We start from the raw sequence: 24,433 nt of genomic DNA on the forward strand, positions 1-24,433 counted from the left end.
AACAGATACCCAAACCTCAGCCAAAAGTTAATTAGGAAGTCAGTTGAACGTCACTTAAAAGCTCAGCTCAGGTTTGTGGTAAGTCTGGCACATGTTTGGCCCAAGGTATGCACAGCTCTAGCTCTAGGGCCAAATCCTTAGGGGAATATGTAAGGTGGTGTATCTAGCACGCGCGCACACAATCTCTAAAGGAGTCAAGCTATGTGAATGTAAAGGAGGCTAAAAGTACAATGTACCAAGAAGCAAGGAGACTGTGTAAAAAGTTGTAATTTAAATTAATGAAAGTCCCTTTAACCAATACCTTCTGATAGTGATTGTTCTTGTCAGTTGCTTTGCTTGCTACTCTGACCTCTTGATATCCTAGAATGTAAATGATAGCAACTTAGATTCAGTGAGCCAAATTCAGAGTTGATGTGTAAGAGGGGTCAATAAATTATAGGCTGGGAACTGAATGAGAGTCCAAGGGAATGGAAGTAAATATTGAAGGAGTAATTTACAACGTCTTAGATTCCCATAGGTTATCAACAATTAACTTAGGTTAGTTTCTGAATTTGGCCCAGTGAGTCTGTCTATATCTTAACAGTTTTCTCCCAATTGCATCAAAAGCACCTGTGCATTATACAGTTACCATTGGGATTACCTTTCAGGAACAAGAAAAGAGACTAACCAATTTAAGCATAAGCTTTCGTGAGCTACAGCTCACTTCATCGGATGCATTCAGTGGAAAATACAGTGGGGAGATTTATATACATAGAGAACATGAAACAACATACACACTGTAATGAGAGTGATCAGGAAAGATGAGCTATTACCAGCGGGGGGGGGGGGGGGATCATCATCAAGGATCTACAATCTATCCTGAAGGATGACCCAACACTCTCTCAGATCTTGGGAGACGGGCCAGTCCTTGCTTACAGACAGCCCCGCAACCTGAAGCAAATACTCACCAGCAACCACATACCACACAACAGAACCACTAACCCAGGAACCTATCCTTGCAACAAAGCCCGTTGCCAACTGTGTCCACATATCTATTCAGAAACCATCATTGGGCCTAATCACATCAGCCACACCATCAGAGGCTCATTCACCCGCACATCTACCAATGTGATATATGCCATCATGTGCCAGCAATGCCCCTCTGCCATGTACCTTTGGTCAAACTGGACAGTCTCTACGTAAAAGAATAAAATGGACACAAATCAGATGTCAAGTATTATAACATTCAAAAACCAGCCAGAGAATACTTCAATCTCTCTGGTCACTCGATTTACAGACCTAAAAGTGGCAATTCTTCAACAAAAAAAACTTCAGAAACCGACTCCGAGAGACGGCTGAATTGGAATTAATTTGCAAACTGGATACAATTTAACTTAAGCTTGAATAGAGACTGGGAGTGGATGGGTCATTACTCAAAGTAAAACTATTTCCCCTGCCCCATCCCCCACTGTTCCTCAGAAGTTCTTGTGAACTGCTGGAAATGGCCCACCTTGATTATCACTACAAAAGGTTTTCTTCCCCCTCCACCCCTTCCTGCTGGTAAGTGATCGCTCTCCTTACAGTGGGTATGGTAACACCCATTGTTTCATGTTCTCTATGTATATAAATCTCCCCACTGTATTTTCCACTGAATGCATCTGATGAAGTGAGCTGTAGCTCACAGAAGCTTATGCTCAAATAAATTTGTTAGTCTCTAAGGTGCCACAAGTACTCCTTTTCTTTTTGCGAATACAGACTAACACGGCTGTTACTCTGATACCTTTCAGGAACAGAATTTGATGATAATTTGTGGTGCATTTTCTTCTTTTTGCAGGATTTTTTTCCCCTCTTTTATCTGGAAAATATAGCTCTGCCATAAATTTTGTAAATAAATGTCTCTGAAGCTATTTGTTAATCAGCATTTAGAATCAAAGATGGTAATTAATTTAAGAATCTGAAGATGTATATAATGTAGTTACTGTTTGAGGTTTTTGTTTTGTTTTTTAAACACACACACACACACAGGGGAATTAGAAATGGACTGGGAAATAGGAATCTAGTATTAATAAATTAAATAAATTGCAGCCTTGCCATTAACTCAGTGACAAGCCTTGGACAAGTCACACCATCATCATCTCGGTCTTAATTTCGCTATATCTAAGCCAGGGATAATGATATTTACTGACCTCACAGGATGTTATTACAGTACTTTATATCTACAAAGTGCTATACAAGTATTAATATATTACTGGCACACATTTTTAAAAACAATTACCTTATTGTTGTTGTTGTTCTTCTTCTTCTTCTTCGAGATCTGTTGCCTATGTTCATTACACAAGGTGTATGTGCGCATTTCATGCGCTATAGGGCAACCACACCACACCTGCACCCTGGTGTTCCTCATACTCCAAATTGAGGGTATAAAGGGGTGAAGTTGCCCCACCTACCCTTCAGTTCCTTCATACCAGATGATTAGATTATAGACGCTGATGCATTGTGGAAGGAGAGTGGGTCATGTAATGGATATATGCATCACTTCTTGAAGAACAAGAGGTATGAGAAGGTGGTAACTGTTCCTTCAGGTGATTACATATGTCCATTACATCAAGTGATTCCCAAGCATTTTCCAGTGGAGGTGGGGCTAGGAGTTTCATCAGAAGAGGGGCTGCAGAACTGCTTTCCCCACATTTGCATCTATTCTTGATGCAGTAGTAGTCAAATAATGTCAAGCAACGGTGTGAACTGAAGACCATATAGCTGTTCTGCAGATGTCCGTGACAGGGCTATTACCCACTAATGCCATAGAGTCGGAGAGTGAGCTGGTTGAATTTCCAGATAAAAAGCTAATGCTGGTGAACATTCACACTGAAGAGTTTTTGTTCATCTTTATCAGCATGTGGCTTTGGAAAGATGATCAGTAAATATATGGATTGGTTGAGGTAGTAATCAGATACTATTTTGGAGAGAAACTTAGGGTGTGGCCTAAGCTATACCTCGTCCTTGTAAAAGACCACTGTATGGAGGATCCATCACCAGGGTTTGTCTACTTTTTCATGGAGGTGAAGGCTATTAGAAAGACCACTTTCACTAAAAGGCGTAACAATGAACAGGTGGCTAATGGTTCAAAAGAGGAACCCATAAGTACTGATAAAAAAAGTTCAAATCCCATTGTAGAAGGTCCCAGATAGGTAGGAACAATCTTTCTGTGCCTTTAAGGATCCTGGTAGTCATAGGATTATGGAAGGACAGCTTGACATTCCGCTCTGGTGTTATATGAACCGGTGATCTGCTAGGTCACTCCAATCCTGGACTCTAGGAGCCAGCCTTACCCTACTTTGCTGTGAGAACCCCCACTCCTGGGTTGTTCATGCACAGCCTCTGGCATGTAAGCTGCTCCTTGGATTGTGCAACTGAATGACACTAGCCAATATCTCCAGTCCCAGACACAACCCTAGGAACTTCAGTCTTGCAGTGTCCAGTTATGCCCGCTGGACGCTGCAAGCTTGTATGAGTTCGTCAATTTAGCAAAGAAGTTGATATGTATCAGGCTTGTTATCCCAAGAGGAGCCTCTGATACTTCAAATGCAAAGCACTGCTTCAGGTAAAGCAAACTAATTTATTAACTATAAAGATATAATCACTTAAAATCTTAGAACGCGTTTTGCTTTTATTTCATCTGACCAAATCTGACTTATGTTTTGATTTAGATTTTAACACTTTCAGTGCCCTTACAAATTTAGATACTTCTCACCTCTCACCACAGGCTGGCTGGTTGCTCTTCAGTCAGGCTCTCCCCTTTGATCAGTGTTTCAGTCACTTGGTGTGATGTCTGTAGATGTAGGTAGAAGAGGGAGGAAGAGCATGGCAAATGTCTCTCCCTTTTATCATGTCCTTTCTTCCCCCTTGGCGCCCCCCTGCTCTTCAGAGTCAGGTGAGCATTACCAAACAGACCAAAGGAAGGGGGGTAACTCCCTTGAGAGTCTAATAGATTCTTTTGTTGCTGCCTAGTGCAGCGACCTTTGTTCCTGTGAGGCAGGGCTGGGTTTGTCCCATACCTGCCCTGATGAGGTGTGAATTCTCTGCTCTTGGAGAGTTTTTGCCTGGGCTTTAAGCCATGAGGATACATTTTTAACCTCATAACTATGTACATGAAATTACAACCTATAACATTAGAACAATCACTATCACTATAACAACCATGCTTAGTGCAGCATGAGCCTTCCAAAGATACCCAAACATGACAAACTTTGTGCTGGATACCACACAATCATTTTATAAATATTATCATGGGGTGGAGGGTGTTCCCCTGAGGTACAGAGCATTACAGACAGTGCTACCCATGATACAAGGGTGAAAAACCTCAACTGCAGCCAGGTGTACCTTGATGGAGCTGATTGCAAAACCTGACTAACTGTAACAAGTAATCCAAAAATATTTTGAATTGTAGAATTCAGAGGAACTGCCCAGATTATAAGTGGAAGCACTTCTAAGGTAATCAGACCTTGTGGATGGTCTCCTACTCTTCAGTAGGACTTCCTGGACTGCTTCCAAGCAATAAGCTTCCTCTGGGTTTAGTAACTGAGTAATCCATCTAAGTAGTAACAACTGACAGTTACAGTGCAACACCTGCCCTTGATTCTGGGATATCAGGTCCTTAACTAAAGGCAAGGGTAAGGGATCCCTGACAGCTGCCTTGCCCATGCTGGCACAATGAGCATCATTTTGCTTCACTCTTGCTTCAGCTTACAAATGCAGTTGGGAATCTGTGGCACTGGATGGTAGGCACAGAGCAGGCCTTTGTCTCAGGGAAGGAAAAACACATTTGGAATGGACCCAGGGCTGTGGCCTGCCCTTGGACAGAAAAGGGAGAATATGATGTTCGGATGGGTTGTAAATAAGTCCATGATCAATATTTCAAATAGGAGTTGTCCCATCAATGGACATGTTGAGACATTAATTGTCTGAGCTGAACAACCGGCTCAGTTGGTCTGCTAAGCCCTTCTGAATCCCTGGTAAGTGTGATGCTATAAGTCAATGAATTCCATATTCTGAAGTTCCGTAGTCTGACTGCCTCCTGACAGGTTGTTTGATAGGACATCACTGTGATGTTGTCAGTAAGAACTTGGATTGTTCTTCCCCTTGTACGAGATAGAAGCCAGAGACAGGTTCTGGCAATTGCCTGTAACTTTAAAATGTTTACATGTGGCCTAGTCACCTGGGTGGACCACAAGCCTTGAGCTTACAGGTTTCCCCAACTACACTCCCCACCCCATGGCTGAAGTGTCCATTACCAGAGCCATACAGGGAAAAGATGGGGAGCAAATTTTGTCTTGGTTCATCCACCAATCCAGGGATGATAGGACCCTGTCTGGGATGCACACAGAGTGGTATACTGAGTTGAGCCATGTCTGTAAACTTCTGAGATGCTGCTTGGCATGGCCAAGGGAAGGGAGTCACAGAAGAACATGCTGCCATATGCCCCAGGAGCCGGAGGCAATTTCTCACTGAAGTTCAGGGATATACCTTGAAGGATGCACTGAGATCCCATAAAGCAAGAAACCTCAGCAGCAGCAGGGAAAGCTCTGACTAGGGTTGAGTCCAGAACTGTCATGATAAATTCTAATCTCTGGAGGGATGTGAGGATCAATTTCTCGTAAGTCTGGAAGTGAACAAAGCATAAAAATAGGTGGAACATTTGATGGACACTTCTCTCTACCTGCTGATGCGAGCAACCCCACACCAGCAAGTTGGGTGGGTGGGTGGATGGATGGATGGATGGATGTATCTGGACATCCCAATGGCAGAGAGAGGCTGCTACCATTGCCATGCCTTTGGTGAAAGCCCTTGGTGCAAATGACAGGCTGAAGGGAAGAACTGCAAGCTGGAAGTGGTTTCCTCCCATTACAAACCTTAGAAACTGCTATGGCCAAAGGGGATTTTCACATGGGAAGATGCATCTCTGAAGTTGAGGGTAGTATACTGATCTCCCAGATCTAGCGAAAGGATAATAGTTGCAAGGGAAACCAGATGGAACTGTAGCTTCTTGATGTACTTGTTCAAGTTCTGAAGGTCCAAAATGGGCCTGAGACCCACTCTTACTTTGGGTATTAGGAAGAAGTGGGAGTGGAACCCCAATCCAAAACTGAGAGAGCACTTTTGGCTCCCAGAGAACGTAGTCTGCATTTCTTGCTTTAGTACAGACTCGTCAGAGGGGTCTCTGAAGGGGGACAGGAACTGCAGGGTATATCCTGATTCCACCATGCTTAGCACCCACTGAGGGGAAAACTTTGTTTTTTGGGGGGCTGTTTACACAGACCCAGGTATTTCAGCACACCCCTTGAATATTTCAGTGTATGCAGAGCTTCATCTGTCAGAGGAAAATAAGGAACAACCCTCAAAGGGGATATCTGCAGTGGTCTGTGGTACTTCTACAAAAATCCCAAACATCTGGATCCATGATGATCAGAGCATTGTTACTACTGTTGCCATGACCCTGGCAGCTGTATCTGCTGCATCCAAGGAAACCTATAGATCGGACATTGCAACCTGTCAACCTTCCACCAGGAGAGACTAGAACTCACCCTTGGAGTCCTCTGGCAGTTTGTTCATGAATTTGGCCAACCCATCCCAATTAGAATAATCATAATCGGCCGAAAGGGCCTGATGATTTATTATGTGTAGTTGTAACCCTGCAGCTGGAATAATTTTTTCTGCCAAAAAGGTCCAAATTTTTTGCATCTTTGTCTTTGAGCGTCACATTGCTCTACCTTGGTGGTATCTTTCCTCACTGCCACCACTGCCAGGGAGCCTGGTGTGGCGTGCTGGTAAAACTCAGTACTTGCATTCCATGTGCTTTGCCACTGACCTGAGGGATGACAGGGTTTACCTGTAAAACTTTTATAGGCTGCATAACTGCTTTGTTATAGGAAGAGCAACCTACCCTGATGTAGCCAGGTGTGAAGTGTCTGAATTTGTGGGGATTTTTCTCCACGAGATTTAGCCATCCTTTCCAGGAACTCCTTGTAGAATTTAAAGATCATCTAGTACCGGAAAACTAGACTCTAGTACCAGTACCTCATCTGATGAGGCGGGGAGGTGTTCAGAGGAGGCAAGTTAATACCCTCCTAAAGCTTCTCTTGGACTACTGAAGTCAGAAGACTGTTTGAAGCATATAGTAGGTGATGCCAATTCTTGATGACCCACAGAAGCTCAGTACCCATATCAAGTGGTCTATCAGTACCACCTGGAGAAATTCTCTCCCTCTGGGACTTTTTTGTTCCCCCGTGTAGCAGTTGTCCAGTACAAACTTTAGATCATCTTTCAGTACTTGGCAGGGGGACTTCCCTTCTCGGGGACCAACTAGTCCAGCAGAGACAAAGATCTAAACTCCAGAGGCATCCGCAATGGTACGCAGTAGGACCAATGATGGGGCTGGTATGGTACTGGAGGCCAATTGTGTCTAAGCCAGGCACTCCGGTCTCAATCTAGTCTTGTCAGGATGACTCCTATGAGAGGATATATAGGAACCAATTTCAACCTCTTTCGGAGGAGTACAAGTCCTCCAAAGGCCAGTGTGGAGTTACTGGAGATCGGGGACAGATCTGCAATGAACTTGTGGTATCAGGAGCTTCCTATCTGTCAGTACCATACACTGCAGCAGAGAGATTACCATTGGTCTCAGAACTGGCATCAAAAATTGTTGGAAGCAGTACCAGACCTGAAGTCACTGGCACTGTAGTGAGTCCTGCCATAGCAGCCAACAACAGCACCCTGGGTAACGGGGCAGGCAAGGCACTGTCAGCCCGCATAAATCAGTGAGAGTGACAGCAAGAGGCTCAGCAGAGCCCTTCCAGCAACATATGCCTCTTGGATGGTAGGTACCAAAATGAGCTTTTGCCCAGCTGTGAACAGAGGCAATAGCTCCAGCATCTGCACCTAGAAAGTAGCCAGCCTCGATGATCCCAGCATGGAAACCAGTGTCAAGGGCTCTGGCTTGTTTGAGCCACTAGGATGAGGGAACTAAAGAGTGACAGGCTGAAGGGCATGGCTCTAGCTTTGGTACGAGGGTGGCTAGTCTCTGCACCAAAAGACTTGATGATGTGGAAGTCCTCATCTTTCTCTGCTTCTTAATTCTGGCCTTGAAGCCAGGACAAATTGGACATTTGTCCCCGACATGAGCCTCACCCAAGCACTTCAGGCAGTGAGTTGCTCACAGGCATCAGTTTGACAACTCCCAGAATAGGGTTTGAAGCCAAGGGACTTTGGCATAGGTTCCCTTGGTACTGGACAGAGCCTGGAGTTAACTGACTACTAACTGTGGACAGTCAAAAACAAAAAAAAACAAAGAAGAGATGCAAATCCACATACCACTAGCTAATAACAAGAACTAGAACAGAATGTTCACTGAAGGAATGAACAGACAGCATGCTCCAACCACTGATCGTGGACAATAAAAAGGAACTGAAGAATAGGCAAGTGGTTCCATCCCTTTATACGCTCAGCTTGGCATACAAAGAACACCACGGCACAGTGTGGCTGCCCCTACACATACAGCTAGGGAAGACTCTCCAGCACCAGAGCACAAGTCATGCACGCACACCGTGTAATGGACATACACAATCACTTGAAGTACAACCATATACACATATGCCTTACAATATGTTAAGAGACCATTACGGTTACAAAGTTAAGCATTCCAAAGTCATGAAATGCCAAAATTAAGGCTCCACAAACAACCATGACTCTGCCTCCCTCTGCATTAGTGTACAGTTTTCAATTACATGTTATTATTTCCATAGGGCCTGACCTCATTCAGTGTGCATGGACAATGATGTATAGTTCATGAGCATGGTCGGGGGGAGGGGAGGATGCAAGATTCATATTAACTTATTAAAAGAGAAGTGAAGATGGCCGAACATAGTACCATTACATTTTTAGTGTACTCTATATTATTTCATTTTAATTAAGTTTAAAATGTCAAGTTCATTTTAGTTTTAATGAATTTCTGCTCTCCTCGCAGCCAAATTTAGGTCTCTGTCCTGCTGTGCTCACTCACGCGTAAACTCCCATTTGACCTCAGTGAGAGATTTGCCTGAGAAAGTGAGTCCCTTATTATTGTAGTAAGTGTATCCTTTTCTTGTAACCCAATAGTAATCTTTCTTGCCATGATTAACAGAAAGCAAAACAACTTTTAGATATTATAGAGGCTGCAACTAATCACATGCACTTTGAGGGGCTATATATATATGCCATAATAACTATTAGAAGGATTATATGATTTTTAACACTCCTGTTCTTGCTACACAGTCCATTTCTGAGAACATAAGGCTAAATCCTGTTTTCAGTTACATAGGAGTAAATCCCATGTAATCCTGTTGATTTCAGTTTCTTCAGTGAAGCTACTTCAGATTTACACTGGTGTAACTGAAAACAGGATTTGTCCCACTGACTCCATGGGTTCATCTACCTGGGGACATCCACAAAAATTAATCCAAAATTAACTAAAGGCATGTATCTGAAGTGGATTAGTTAAACTGCATTAAAGGCCTGTGTGAACATCCTAATTCAGAATTAAAGTGCCCTTATTTCATTTTAGTTTAATTCACTTTCAAAGTGAATAAAAAAGTAAACCAAATTAAGGCCACTAATTCAGAACAGCATCCACACAGGGATTTAATACAGTTTAACTAATCTACTTCAAATTCACACTGTTAGTTAATTCAAATTAACTAACCTGGATGTTCCTGTGTAGACAAGCCCTATATATTATTTAAGAGAACTAAAGCACTAAACCTTTAATAAAGATTGACAGAGACCACCATTTTTATAATTCTAAATAGAATATGTGTGAGTGAAAGTGGTGAAGATAGAACAAAAAGCCACCCCACACACACGAGGGAGACAGCTTTAACCAGGAGTTTGGTTTGCTTCTTTGATCTACACCCTCTCAACTGTGTGGAATTATTCCACAGACGATACAATGATTCTTAGAAATTATTCCACCGTGAGATGCAGTTTATTTAATACAGGCCAACCTATCCTAGCTATATTTTAACCAAACATTTCATTCTTCTTTGTCACAGCCAAATGCTTCAGTTCTGGGATTTACAATATTTTCCTTTTTCCAGAAGGACACCTGCTGGTGGGAGAAGCATGAATGAACTGCAGAGATTTTAGAGGGTCAACTACAGCTAACCAAAAATATTCTCTTGCCAGTAAAAGATTCAGGAAAATCTCCTGTGTCCCAGCAGGTAAAGTACTGCTGACAACAAACATTCAGAAACTGTGCATTTTACAGCATAAAGAAATTGCTGTATGAATAATATTGCCTCACTAATCTGATTTACCACCCATTCACCCTATAACTACTAGCCTATTAACACAAACAGTGTTCCAAAAATGCCATGAGGCTAGAGATGAGCAATATTAGGGGCCAAACTATAGCTGCTCCAGCATGAGTGTGCCAGATTGAAGTGTTATGGTCACAACATATACGTGGAGCTAGAAACAAAATAAACTCTGTTCCTGAAAGGTTGTAACATAACATTTCTTAGACTCCAGAAATCTAACAGAACCACCAAATGTAGCGAGAGACACAGCAGGCTGCTTCCTAAGGCAGAGAGGCACAACTCAGCCTACCTTACTCCTGACTGGTTCTTTTGCAGACTGTTAAGGAGTCATAACCAAGATCACATGCTTCCCTCAAAACCCCCGTCTGCAAGCATGACCAGGAAATCTCTTAAGATTTAAAGTGATAGTTTGTAATTTTATATATATTATTTTTCAACACAGAGAGCAGAAACCCCCTTTTTACCCTATGCACCTACACAGAAAGCAGCCAAGCTCTTTGGACTCCCTGCTAGTGCTACTACCATCAGGGCTCAACACCCAAGTGGATGTGTGTTTGGGCAGAGATGTGTGTCCATGGTCCTGCCCCTCTGTGTGCCAGCATGCAGCAGGGGGAGCATAAGCTATGCTTTTTCCAAGGATGTAGCAAGTACTGCTAGTGAGAGGTCTACAACTAACTGTGTTGCAGAACTACCAACTGTGGTTTGTAACCCATCATTTAAACCAGCTTCTGTACCAAAATGACTGGAGGATAGCTAATGTGATATCAGTTTTTAAAAAAGAGCTCTAGAGGTGATCCCGGCAATTACAGCCAGTAAGCCTGATTTCAGTAGCAGTCAAATTGGTTGCAACTATAGCAAAGAACAGAATTGTCAGACACAGATTAACATAATTTGTTGGGAAGAGTCAACATGGTTTTTGTAAAGGGAAATCATGCCTCACTAATCTACTAGAATTCTTAGAGGGGGGTCAACAAGCATGTGGACAAGGGGGAATACAGTGGATATAGTGTACTTAGATTTTCAGAAAGCCTTTGACAAAGTCCCTCACCAAAGGCTCTTAAGCATAGTAAGCTGTCATGGGATAAGAAAGAAGGTCCTCTCATGGATTGGCAACTGGTTAAAAGATAGGAAACCAAGGGTAGGTATAAATGGTCAGTTTTCAGAATGGAGAGAGGTAAATAGTGGTGTCCCCGAGGGGTCTGTACTGGGACCTGTTCTATTCAACATAGTCATAAATGATCTGGAAAAACAGGTTAACAGTGAGGTGGCAAAATTTACTCAAGATAGTTAAGTCCAAAGCAGACTGCGAAAAACTATAAAGAGATATCACAAAACTGGGTGACTGGGTAACAAAATGGCAGATGAAATTAGTGTTGATAAATGCAATGTAATGCACATTGGAAAACATAATCCCAACTATACATATAAAATGATGGGGTCAAAATTAACTGTTACCACTCAAGAAAGATCTTGGAATCATTGTGGATAGTTCTCTAAAACATCCACTCAATGTGCAGCAGCAGTCAAAAAGAACACACACACACACACAGAACATTGGGAATTATCATGAAAGGGATAGATAATAAGATAGAAATATAATACTGCCTCTATATAAATCTACAGTACGCCCACATCTTGAATATTGCATACAGATGTGGTAGTCTCATCTCAAAAAAGGTCTATTAGAATTGGAAAAGATTCAGAAAAGGGCAACAAAAATGACTGGGGTATGGAACAGCTTCCATAGGAGGAGAGAATAATAAGACTGGGACTTTTCAGTTTGGAAAAGAGATGACTAAGGGGGGATATGATAGAGGTCTATAAAATCATGACTGGTGTGGTGTTCTCACAGCACAAGAGCTAGGGGTCACCAATTGAAATAGGCAGCAGGTTTAAAAAAAAAACGCAAACAAAAGTAAGTATTTCTTCAGACAACGCACAGTCAACCTGTGGAACTCTTTGCCAGAGGATGTTGTGAAGGCCAAGACTATAATAGGGTTCAAAAAAGAACTACATAATTTCATGGAGGATAGGTCCATCAATGGCTATTAGCCAGGACGGGCAGGGATGGTGTCCCTAGCCTCTGTTTGCCAGAAGCTGGGAATGGGTGACAGAGGATGGATCATTTGATGACTACCTATTCTGTTCATCCTCTCTGGGACACTTGGCACTGGCCACTGTTGGAAGACAGGATACTGCGCTAGATGGACCTTTGGTCTGACCCAGTATGGCTGTTCTCATGTTCTCTCTAAAGCATGCCACGAAGCATCATACTTTGTTTCTGGCCCCCAGAAACAGACTGCATACTTAGAGGTGTGATTGACTCAGTTTTGGATTTTGTTAGATAAATGTAAACTACATGAAAACTGATATATTTCCATACACTATAAAGGGTAGCACAATTTACACCATGTTCTGTTTATTTTGGCAGATACAGGCTTGTGTGGAGATCTGGCTCTAAAAAGCATTTCCTTATCCATACTTCTGGCAAATATGGTCAGTGTTTAAATCACAACTATGGCCGTGTATGTGTTTCTGCTTACAAGTTTTTTTGACCACCATCTGGTTAGCTACAGCAGTCCAATTCAAAAAGCACATGCTTAAGTGTCTTGCTGAATCAGGGTTTATATAAAAGAGATGGATATTCGCTTTCCAGCCTGGAGTTTCAGCCAACATGTACCCAATCCTGTTAGGGGCTGAGCACCATCTGGAAGGTCCCAAGTGCCCTCAGCACCTCACAGGATCAGGTTCCTTGTCAACTGTGCATAGTGTTCTCAGTGAAACTCAGAACTACAAAGTTGCTTGGTTCCAATAACAAACTTGAAATTCAGACCATCTTCCCCAAGATGTTTACTAAAGTTCGGACCTTTTGAACAAAGCTGGACTGGTTTCTGGCTTTACATCTGATCATGCAGAATTCACATTACTGTATTGTTTCAATGATACTTGGCAATTTTAGCGGTGTTTTATGTTGAAATTTTGGATTTGTTTGACAACTTGGTGATCTCAAAAACCAAGGGGGGGGGGGAAAACCCACACCAAACCACAACATTCAGATCATCTCCTGGAAAGGGAAACCACCACCAACTTTTATACCATTCTACTCACACACGTGAGACCAGGAAAGATAATATTATGTACCCTATTCAGCATTATTTGCACACCCAAACCTCCTGCTGAAGTCAATGTGCTGAAGCCAGTAGAAATCTGGGATATTCAGGGAATGCAGTATCAGGCCAGATATTTGTCTTTAATCACATTCTATCTGTACCGCAATCACAGCTTGCATGTAACCAAAATATACCATATATCTGTCCAATATGTACTGCAATATTTTGCAGTTAGTGTTACAGTATTTTATATAAAGTAGCAGCTCTTGCCTGATTAGAAATCAGTGGAGCTAACTGGCTGTACACCAGCTGAGAATCTGGACCTGTGTGTTTATTATTTCGGTACACGTACTCAGACATGTTAACGGGTGTGCGTTTAATAAATATAAAATTACAGTAATTAATATGCTGTTTAAATTAAATAGACTACTCTGGGTAGTTTATCTGGAGTTACTGTCAGAGATGGAAGTGCCAAATGTCCTCCCTTCTTTGGTAGAGTTTTACCCATGCAGTAGAACCTTGCCTGTGTTGCCTGGGCCTTCTACTGAAAGTATTGGGGGGTTTTTTTGGTTTTTTTTTTTTACACTGCTGCCCTTCAGGAGGACAAGATTCCAACTGCCTTTAAAGAGGCAGCGATTAGGCCCCTGCTCAAGAAAAATCTCTTGCCATTAGCCATTTTGTGAATTATCACCCTTCCCTTTTTAGGGGAGGTTGCCAAGAAGGTGCTGATGAAGCAGATCCAGTCACATCTGGAATCTATACATTTTCCTTGATCCTTTTCCGGCAGGTTTTTGATCTGTTTATGGCCTAGAGATAGTTCGGATATCATCTTCTGATGATCTGCTCCTGATAGATGCTGAAAAGGTGTCTCTGCTGATTTCATTATACCTCTTGGCAGCCTTTGATACAATTGACCACAAAGTTTTGATCTCTGAGATATTTTTAAGACATCCATCTCCTCTATCTTTAAATGCCTTGTAGACTTCTTTGTGGTGCTTTGTAGAGTAGTTGGGGAGCCTTAGATTCCAGATGGTGGCTCTGAATAAATTTCTCTTCCTCCATAAGAGCATTCAGAAGCAGGGTAATGGAGGTGGGGGGTGGGTCTTGTCACCTCCCACAGCCAGTATGTATGAGAAGCCACCATGGAAGATTTGTTAAGCATTATGGGATGCTGCATCAGCAGCATGGGGGTGACACTCAGGTCTATCCAACTCACTCATCTCTTCTTTTCTCAAGCCAGGATACAGCTATTCCTATGATTGCTGGATTCCTCACTGAGGGTTGGATCAGAAAGCAGATTGTCCAAGGCTGGACCCAGACAAATCAGAAGTGATGCGGATGCATCACCTAGAGGAATGAGGGAGAATTATTTCTGCAGTTTCAACAGGAGTTGTGTCTCACTTTTATAATATGATTTACGTTCTTCATATGTCAGGAGACTGGGTCATAGGCAGTCAGACCTGGTGGTCAGAGCAGGAGTCAGGCCTAGTGGTCAGAGTCTAAATGCCAAAGCAGATTCCGAAACAGGAACCAGGGCTGAGGGTCAGAACTGTAGTCAGAGTTAGAATGCCAGAACCAAGGGTCAAGACAGAGTCAGAACCAGGAATCAGAACTAGGTTACCTGAAATCAAGGAGGCAGGAGCAGGGCTGGTTCCCAGGCAGGAGCAAGGCTAGGACAGGACTGGAACAAGACTATGTGCAGGACAAGGTCTAGACAAGAGCAGGGCTTGAAATGAAGCCAGCACAAGCAGGCAAAGGATCCATAAGCATGTGCATCATTCAGCTACTGATCCTCTGCAGCTGCTGGGCTTAAGAACAAGCCACCTGCCTTCCTTAGCCAGTCAGGTGGTTCTGCTCTGGCCCACCTGTGCTTATTGACTGCCTGATGAGTGGGCAGGCGCAGCTGCAGGCCCTCATGCCAGACAGGGTTTTCCTTTCCCACTCTGTGGTGTTTCCCACCCTCTCTCCTCTTTTCCCCAGTGCTTCCTCTCTCTTATTCTTTCCCTAGTGGGCTGAAGTTGCTGCAGTATTGCCACTCCCAAAGGTTCAAAAATAATATGTTGGACCCCCCAAGACCATGAGAGAGGCCCAAAAATCATGAGGGATTTTTTTTAAAGGTTATACTGGGATTTTTGATCCATCTTTTAATTTTTGAATTCAATTGAATTGAATCAGTGTGTGCGTGTGTATCTATTAGTGAGGGAGGTGGTCTCTGTCTAGTAGTGGTGTGTGTCTCTCTATCTATCTAGTAGTGAGATGTGTGTCTATTAGTGTTGCCAACTCTTCTAAATTTATTGAGTAAGGTGATTTGGCCTGTGCTGTAGGAGCTTTCACTCCCCACTTCTGCCCATCCCTGTAATTCTGCCCCTGAACACCCAAATCAATCCTGTCCCCAACTTTCCCATCTGCCCCCACACCCCACATTTGTTCAGTCACATCAGCCAGCCTCATCTCTGCTCCTCTCTAGCTTCAGGAGTTTTTCACCCCCTCTCTCCCCCTGCTCAGACCAGGCATTGCAGGGAGAGGAGGGGAGAAGGAGCAGAAGAGCCTCCCCTTGCTCGGAGGAGGAGCAAACAGAACTGTGCTGAGCTGCTGTGAGAAAGGTGTTGGCTCCTGAGGGAAGGGGGAGAGAGCTCTGAATGCTTTCTGCAGCAGCCCTGATTGACTGCTTTTCCCTGCGAGGTGTAATGAGTCATCTTTGAGCCTGATTACCAGGGCTCAGCCAAACCACAAGTGAAGGTCTAACCAAGTGACCCCAAGGCAAGGGGATGTACCTTCCCAATGAGCAGCTACTCCAGTCTGATCAACATTGCTACCCTTCCAGGAGTATCCCCCACCACTTGGTGGTTCTGACAGATTGCTCCTACTCCTGTTCCAGCCCCAGACTGTGCTTGCTCCTGCTTCAGCTTTGCTCTAACCCCACTCTCGGTTTCCGGTGCCTGCTCTGACCCCTGGCCCAACTATTAGGCCTGACTGCCACTGTTCCAAGCACAAGCCAGACCATCCACTTCTCAGTTTCTGACCATTTGAGCAGACTCCTCAGCTGCTGGAGCCTGGTGCAAAAGGAGATGGAGTCCCCTGGAACATCCATCACTGATTTGACAGAGTTGGTCCAGAGCCTTCTGGTTCAAGTTACCAGTTGCATCTGGAGAATGCCTCCCTGTGCTCAAAGATTCCAACAGCCCTAGAAACCTCAGTGCAGCTAGCCCTGGTGCCTTTAGCATTCAGACCAAAGGTTCCACTGCCAGAAAGATTTCATAGGAACCACCCAGAAGTTCTGTGGTTTTCTTAACTAGTGCCACCTTCTGTTCCTGATAAGTCCTGTGATGTATCCCAATAATGAACCAATGTGGACCTTATTATCAGTTTATGGACTGGTGAAGCTCTGGACTGCACCTCTCTGCTCCTGGAACAGGCCAGCCCAATTCTCGATAACTTTGATGAGTTCATCCACACCTTTTCTGTAATGTTTGATGATCCAAATCACATTCATACTGCCAAAGCTACCTTGCAGTTTTTCCAGCAAGGCCATCAGCCCATCTCAAACTATGCTGCCCATTTTCAGCATCTGGTTGCTGATACAGAGTGGAATGCGGTGGCACAGATTTACCATTTCTGCCACGGTCTGAATGACTATGTGAAGGATGAGTTGGCAAGGGTGGAACCTCCCACTAGTTTGGACTTGTGTATCAAACTGTGTCTCCAGATTGACAGCTGTTTGTTCAAATGATGCCAAGAAGAGGTCTTACCCACAATTCCAGTCTCATCCTGTTTTGTTTCAGCCATCCCCTCAAGCTGCCCCAGAGCCGGAGCCTCTGATACAACGCAAAGAGGTCTCATGGAGCAAGAGAAGAGGTATCAGCGGCAGAATGATCTTTTCCTGTACTGTGAGTGGGCGGGGCCACATTGCCACTGAAAACCAGACCTTTGGCGAACCCAGGGAAACAATCACATCCAGACCTATCAGAGGGGTTTTGGCTGGATAACCTGGAGTCAGGTCCTCCAGCCAGACCCCCTCTTCTGCCCACATGTATCCTAGCAGCCTCAAACAATCATCCTCCACACCTGCAGGTCTTGCTCCATTTCTGGGTCCCGACAACACCTGAGGTGAATTGCACCCAGTTTGTGCAAGCAGATTCTTGTGCCTCTAGCAATTTCATGGATTCTGGATTCACTGAGACTCATCAACTTCCAATGCAAAGGAAGCCCACCCCAGATATAATGGAAATGATTGACAGTAGAATGCTGTCCTCTGGTCCAGTTGCCCATAAAACCATGTCCCTCCAGGTTGAAATCTGAAATCACCTAGACACTCTGCAGTTTAACTTAATTTAGTTACACACTTTCCAGTAGTGCTCAGTATTCCCTGGCTCTCAATGCATGATCCAAACATCTCATGGAAGACACTCGAGGTATGATAGCAGCTGAGCTACTAATGACAATGGTGTCTAGCTGAGTCAAGGGCCAAGGAAACAAGAACCTGTGCTGAGAATCCCACTGCCTTCCATGTCCAGCAGATTCAAAGAGTTAATGGCTCATTAATCCCTGAAAAATATAAAGAGTTTGCTGATATATTTGATAAAAGGAATGCTGTTATTTTACCCCCTCATAGACCCTACGATTGCCCCATCAATCTCCAGCCAGGGACTAAAATTCCATTGGGATGGATTTACTCCTTATCACAGGGGTGGGCAAACTATGGCCCACGGGCTGGATCCAGCCCGCCAGCTGTTTTAAGCTGGCCGTTGAGCTCCCACTGGGGAGGGGGGGTCTGGGTCTTGTCCCACTCCAGCCGCAGAGCAGGGTTGGGAGCCACTCCACGCGGCTCCCAGAAGCAGCTGCATGGCCCCCCTCTGGCTCCTATGCACTCCAATGGCTCCACTCCAATGGCACCCTCCGGCGCTCCCATGGGAGTTGCAGGGGCGGTGCCTGTGGACAGGGCAGCGTGCAGACCCACCTGGCCGCGCCTCTGCATAGGAGCTGGAGAAGGGACATGCCACTGCTTCCAGGAGCCATTTGAGGCAAGTGCCACCAGGAGGCTGCACCCCTGAGCTTCTCCCTAGGCCCCAACCCCCTGCCCCAACCCTGATCCCCCTCCCGCCCTCCGAACCCCTCGATCCCAACCCCAAACTCCTCATCCTCAGCCCCCCCCCAGAGCCCGCACCCTGAGCCGGAGCCCTCATCTCCCCCCCCCCGCACCCCATTCCCCGCCTGAGCCTGAAGCCCCTTCCCGCACCCTGAACTCCTCATTTCTGGTCCCAGCCCGGAACCTGCACCCCCAACCAGAGCCCTCACCCCCTTCTGCACCCCAACCCCAATTTTGGGAGCATTCATGGCCCTCCATACAATTTCTATTCCCAGATATGGCCCTCAGGCCAAAAGGTTTGCCCACCCCTGCCTTATCAGAAACAGAACTCAGGGCGATACAAGAATACCTTGATGAGAAACTTGCAAAGAAATCATCCGTCCATCCATGTCTCCCAATGGGGCCCCAATTTTGTTTGTGGGGGGCAGGGGGAAAGGATGTCTCTTTGCACCTTTGTGTGGACAATTGTGCTTGAACAAAATCATCATCAAGAACAAGCCTCTTTTGCCTTTGTTCAACAAGCTGTTGGAAAGGATTGGTTCTGCCAAGGTATTTTCCATGGCATTTACAACTTAGTCCATATCTGGAAGGGCAATGAATGGAAAACAATATTTCATACCCATTATGAATACCTGGTTATGCCTTTCAATCTCTCTAATGCCCCTGTGACAGGGTGCTGAGCAAACGGTTGCAGATTCAGCCCTCTGTCACACCTGCTTCTCATTAGGGGAACAAATTAGAGTGGGCTGGCCCTAATTGGAGAAGCTGAGACAGCTGCTATCTAATTAGCGTGGGTCTGCATAAAAGCCTCAGGCAAAGGAAGCCAGGGGAGAGCAGGAGAAAAGGATAAAGGCAGGGAATGGAAGCAGGGAGGTAGCTTTCCTCTCCCTCCTGTAGACAGTGAAGGGTTACTTGTAAATGGTAAAACGGTGGTGGGAACAAGCCTGAGAATAAAGTGCACCAGTGGTTACTAAACCCACGGTCTCCGAGTACTTTGTGAATCTAGCAGAGGCAGAAGCCAAGGGGGCCCTGCCACACTCTGCTACAGCTCCAGACACATGCCAGCACTTTGTCAATTACATTTTCAGGATGTTTTAGTTTGTGGTGATCTATCTAGATGACATCTTCTCAGAAAAATCAAATCTTTTCCATCTGGTACTTGAGCACCTCAGAGCAAATGGCCTGCACAGAAAACCCAAGGAGTGTGAGTTCAACCACCCGTCTGTCTACAGCATTGCCCCTGATGGAATAGGTATGGATCCCTAGAGAGTATGCAAAGTTGTAGACTCGGAAGCCCCAAGGAATGTTTGTGATGTCCAGTGCTTCCTGGGGTTTCCCAATTTTTGCTGAAGATTCATCAAGTACTTTTCAAAAGTGGTGACCCCAATTACCATCTGCTCCAGAAGAGCACCACATTTACTTAGACACAGGAAGCCTAATCCATCTTTCACCTATTACAGGAAGCATTTACATTGGCACCCATCTTGGTACATCTGGATTTGGAAAACCCATTGTTCTTGAACCAGACACCATCGATTATGTGGTCAGAGCAGTATTGTCACAGCAACAGGGGCCCCAAAATGTGCTCCACCCTTGTACATTTTATTCCTGAAATTGATGCTGGTGGAACAAAACAATGAAATCTGTGATAAAGGACTACTGGCCATCAAGGCTGCTTCTGAAGAATGGTATTATCACCTGAAAGGTGCATGCTTCCCATCCAGGTATATATAGACCTCAAGAAACTGAAGTACCTGCAAATTGCAATGGCTCTCGATCACCGTCAGTCCCTTTTTATCTCCAGGTTTGATTTCACAAGTGGTGTAGTCCTGATTTTTTCAGTGTACGTATCCCACACTCGCACCAGCCCACAACCCGTATGACCCACCCCCCAGCACATTTCTGTATTAAATGATTTCCTCTGTGCAGCGTGATCTTGCACATACAGTGTGTGTGAGATCAAAAATGCACAAAAGTGAAGGAATACCATTACCACAGGTTCTTGCCATACTACTTTGTTGGCTTTCACCCTGATTTATTGCCCAGGTACCTGGAATGGCAAATCCAATGTGCTGTCTTGCAAGGATGATACCTGCACAAGAAATATATGGCTCTCAAACCTGCCACAGTCCCGAAACTCTGCCATTTCACAATGTAATGTGAACAATGACCTGCTTTCTCTCGTGAAGCCCCTCCTATCCCATCATCCATTTCCAGTAAACCTTATGTCAACTAATACAGACTTATCTCCTGACTCAAAATTCTCGGTCAAGAATGGGATTCTCATGTTTAAGAACTGGACCTATGTCCCTGATGATGAACCATGTCTAGCAATACTCTGACTATGCCATGACTAGCCCCTGGCTGGCCATTCTGAACACTGGAAAACACTGAAGCTGGTCTCTCAATATTTTTGGTGGCCAAAATGACATTTGTCCATTGAGTCCAACATCAACTCCTGTGATGTCTGTGCTCAAATGAAGACCCCCGCCCCCCTCCACACCAAACCCCTTGGTGCTCTGATACCACTGCCAACTCTATCTCAGCCTTGGTCATTCATTTCCATGGACTTTATTGCTGACCTTCCTGATGCTCAGGGTCACCTGGCAATGCTATCAAACTACTTATTAAAATTTCTCATTTCCATGTCATGCCTTAAAATTCCTACCGTGGAGGTAACAGCCCAACTGTTTTTCAACTCTAACTCCATGACCTACCATCTACTATTACATTTGGCTGAGGATCAGTTCATTTTGCACTTCTGGCAGGAGTTGTTCAAGCTCCTGGATGATGAACTATGTGCTTCCTCAGTTTATCACCCCAGACTGATGGATAGATTGAATGAATGAACCAAATTCTGAAGCAATACTCTATTGTTTTATTACCGATCATCAGCATCCCTGGGCTGCCCTCCTTCCCTTAGCCAAATTCACATACAATAATTCTGTCCACTGATCAACCCACCAGAGTTCTTTTCATGCCAACTACAGTTGCCACCCTTGGTTTCACCCATCCATGCCACAAGCCTCCTATGTATCTGCAACCTCTGACCTATTAAAACACCTTCACCACATTCATGAAGAACTGAAAACCCACCTCGAGTCAGCCAAAAGAGATTACAAGCATTACGCTGACCTTTGTCAGCAGGCAACCTCTCAAATCACAGTTGGAGTTAAAGGATGGCTCTCAATACAACACCTTGGACTCTACACAGCCTTCAAGGAAGTTGGATTACCAATATCTTGGCCCATTCCACTTCATCCATCAGATCAGCCCTGTAGCCTTCAAACTCTAACTGCCTTGGGTGATTAAAATGCACCCAGAATTCCACATCTCCTTGCTGGAAAAGCTCACCGTCAAGTATAACTGCCACTTCCACCTCTCATGGTCCAGGGGCACGAGGAATACCTGATGAAGCAGCTCTTAGACTCCAAAATTCTCAGAGGAAAGCTCCTGTACCTGATGATTGGGAGGGTTATGGTCCAGCTGGTCATTCCTGGGAACCGGCTGAAAACATACATGGACCTGACCTACTAGGAGACTCCATTGGTCACACGTCAATAAACCTGGTCCAAAGACTCCTTGGGGGTCGGGGGAGAGGGAGAAGAGTAATGTAATGAGTCATCTCTGAGCCTAATTACCTAAGGACTCCATGTCAATCAACCAGGATTCAGCCAACCCACAGGCTAAGGTCTAACCAGGTGACCCCAAAGCCAGGGATATAGGCTTCAATGAGAGCACCCACTCCAGTCTGCTCAATATGTTTACCTCATCAGGAGTGTTCTCCATTGCTTGGAGGTTCTGACAGACTGCACCTGCTCCTTCACTAGCCGCAGCCTTTGCTTGCTCCTGCTCCCATTCCTGCTTCTGTTCCAGTCCCAGCCTGTGCCTGCTTCTGTTCCAGCCTTGTTACAACCCTCCTCTTCATTCTAGATTCCTGCTCTGATCTCTGGCTCTGGTCCCTACACTAGGTTTGACCGCCACTGCTCCAACCACGAAGGCTAAGCACTGCTGGTTCAACCATCCCCTTCTCAGTTTCTAACAGGAGGTGAGCAAGTGGGCCAGGCAGCCAATCAGCAAGGTTTTCCCTCAGGCCGGGCTGAAATTCAAAAGAGGGGACTGGAGCTCCAGCCCAACCTGAAATCCTGTGACTGATGAAAAGAATTGCTGGAGTTGACAACTGTTGCTGCCATCAGGTAGGGCCAGCAGATGTATGAGCAGGTGAGATGGCCAGCACACAGGCTTCTTCCTTCTCTCCCTAGGGCTGCTGGTTTCCCTCTCCACTCTTGCTCTCTGCCTGCCTGCTCTACTTCAAAAAGACAGCCCAAACAGGCAGCGACAGGAAGAAACAAGGAGACGCAGCCACTACCAGTGCAACAGCTTCAGGATGTGTAGACCCCTAGTGGTGAGCCCCAGTACTGCAACCAATATTGATATATTTCACTTCCTTCTACCTTGGACATATAGCAGGGCCTGGAAACACAGATCAGAAACTCAGGGCTGTCCCACCCAAACTGAGACGATGGCCATGTATTGCCACAGAGATTTCAGTCACCAGCATGCCACACACAGTGGCCATCCAGAACTTTACTGTAATAAACTGGGATAGAACTTGAGTCATTATCTCATAGAGCTAGACAAGGGCACTAGGGAGAAATTGCAAAAATGTCTGTGAAAAAACATTTCTTCTTTCTGATGAAAAGTTGTTTTGACAGAAATGTTCTGGCCAGCTTCTTTCTTCTGCAAAAAGCACAGGCCTCTTCCACTCCAGCTCAAGTAAACACTTCTTTAACTAGGTATTATTATTTATTTCTATTGCAATGGTTCCAATGGGCCACAATCAGGAATCGGAACCCCATTGTGCTAGGTGCTGTACTAACACAACAAAAAGACAGTCCCTGCCCCAAAGTAACCGCACTGCCTCTGTTCTCATGCATCTTCTGGAGGTCAGTTATAGTGTTGAGCTTAGGCTGCTGCTGGCCCTTAAATACAAAGTTTAGTCTACATACTAGTGCTATACATGTAGGGTGAAATTCACCCATGTGAAGATCAGCAGAAAGCCTATGCACCATTTGTCTCTTTGGGGACATAAATGACCCTCTGCACAAAAATGAAGAGCTCAAAACTCATCCAAGTTGTTTTATTTTCTCTTCTTTTTACCTAATATTTGTTGTATGGAATAATTATGTGATATTTTATTGTATATTTCCATGCCCCTTCTTATTATTGCTGCCAATAAGTTTGTAACTATAGCCTTTAAAAGCATTTGCTGCTGAGATGTGAGATGTGTGGTACACTATAATAATGATTTTTAAAATTTATAGGCCCTACAATTTTTATTAGTTTTCCTGCATATTGCAGAATTTAGAAATATTTCATTTTTATATGATTTACAGAGATTGCCAAATTCATCTCTGGGATAATACCATTGACATCATTGTTATTAATTAAATTTGGCCTCAGATTACATAGAGATTTATTCTCCTGCTGTAAAACAAAAACAAGTTTGTTACTGTAAAATTGGAGTTGAGAATAAAAACTTCTATGGGCCACATCCTCAGGTGGTATCAATCAGAATAGCTCCATTTACTTCAACAGAGCTAGGCTGATTTGCACCAGCTGAACGTCTGGCCCCCTTACTACAATATTATATTTTATTATTTAAATACTAAAAACTCAGGGAACTCTCAATGAGGTTCCAACTCTAATGTTATCACTGCTGCTGTATCCCTGCCAGCCTTCCCTATATAGTACAGAGACACAAATCTTTACTCCTGTTGCCATCTGAATAGTGTGAAATAAAAGAAGCTTTTAAACTGATTCTGTTAGCGTTATGCAGTGGTCTGAAGAAAGTGGAAGCCACCAATACATTTCCACATAAATGAAGCATTTGTTCAACTTGCAGATAA

General features: G+C 44.4%; 1 long non-coding RNA gene across 1 annotated transcript in view; it reads right to left on the reverse strand.

Moving 5' to 3' along the window:
- The window catches only part of LOC144930559 (uncharacterized), a 58,685-nt gene that overhangs the window by 13,550 nt on the left and 20,702 nt on the right, over positions 1-24,433 (reverse strand). The window lies entirely within an intron of this gene.

Source organism: Lepidochelys kempii, chromosome 1, assembly GCF_965140285.1.
Source record: "Lepidochelys kempii isolate rLepKem1 chromosome 1, rLepKem1.hap1, whole genome shotgun sequence".
In the NCBI taxonomy this organism is placed as follows: domain Eukaryota; kingdom Metazoa; phylum Chordata; order Testudines; family Cheloniidae; genus Lepidochelys; species Lepidochelys kempii.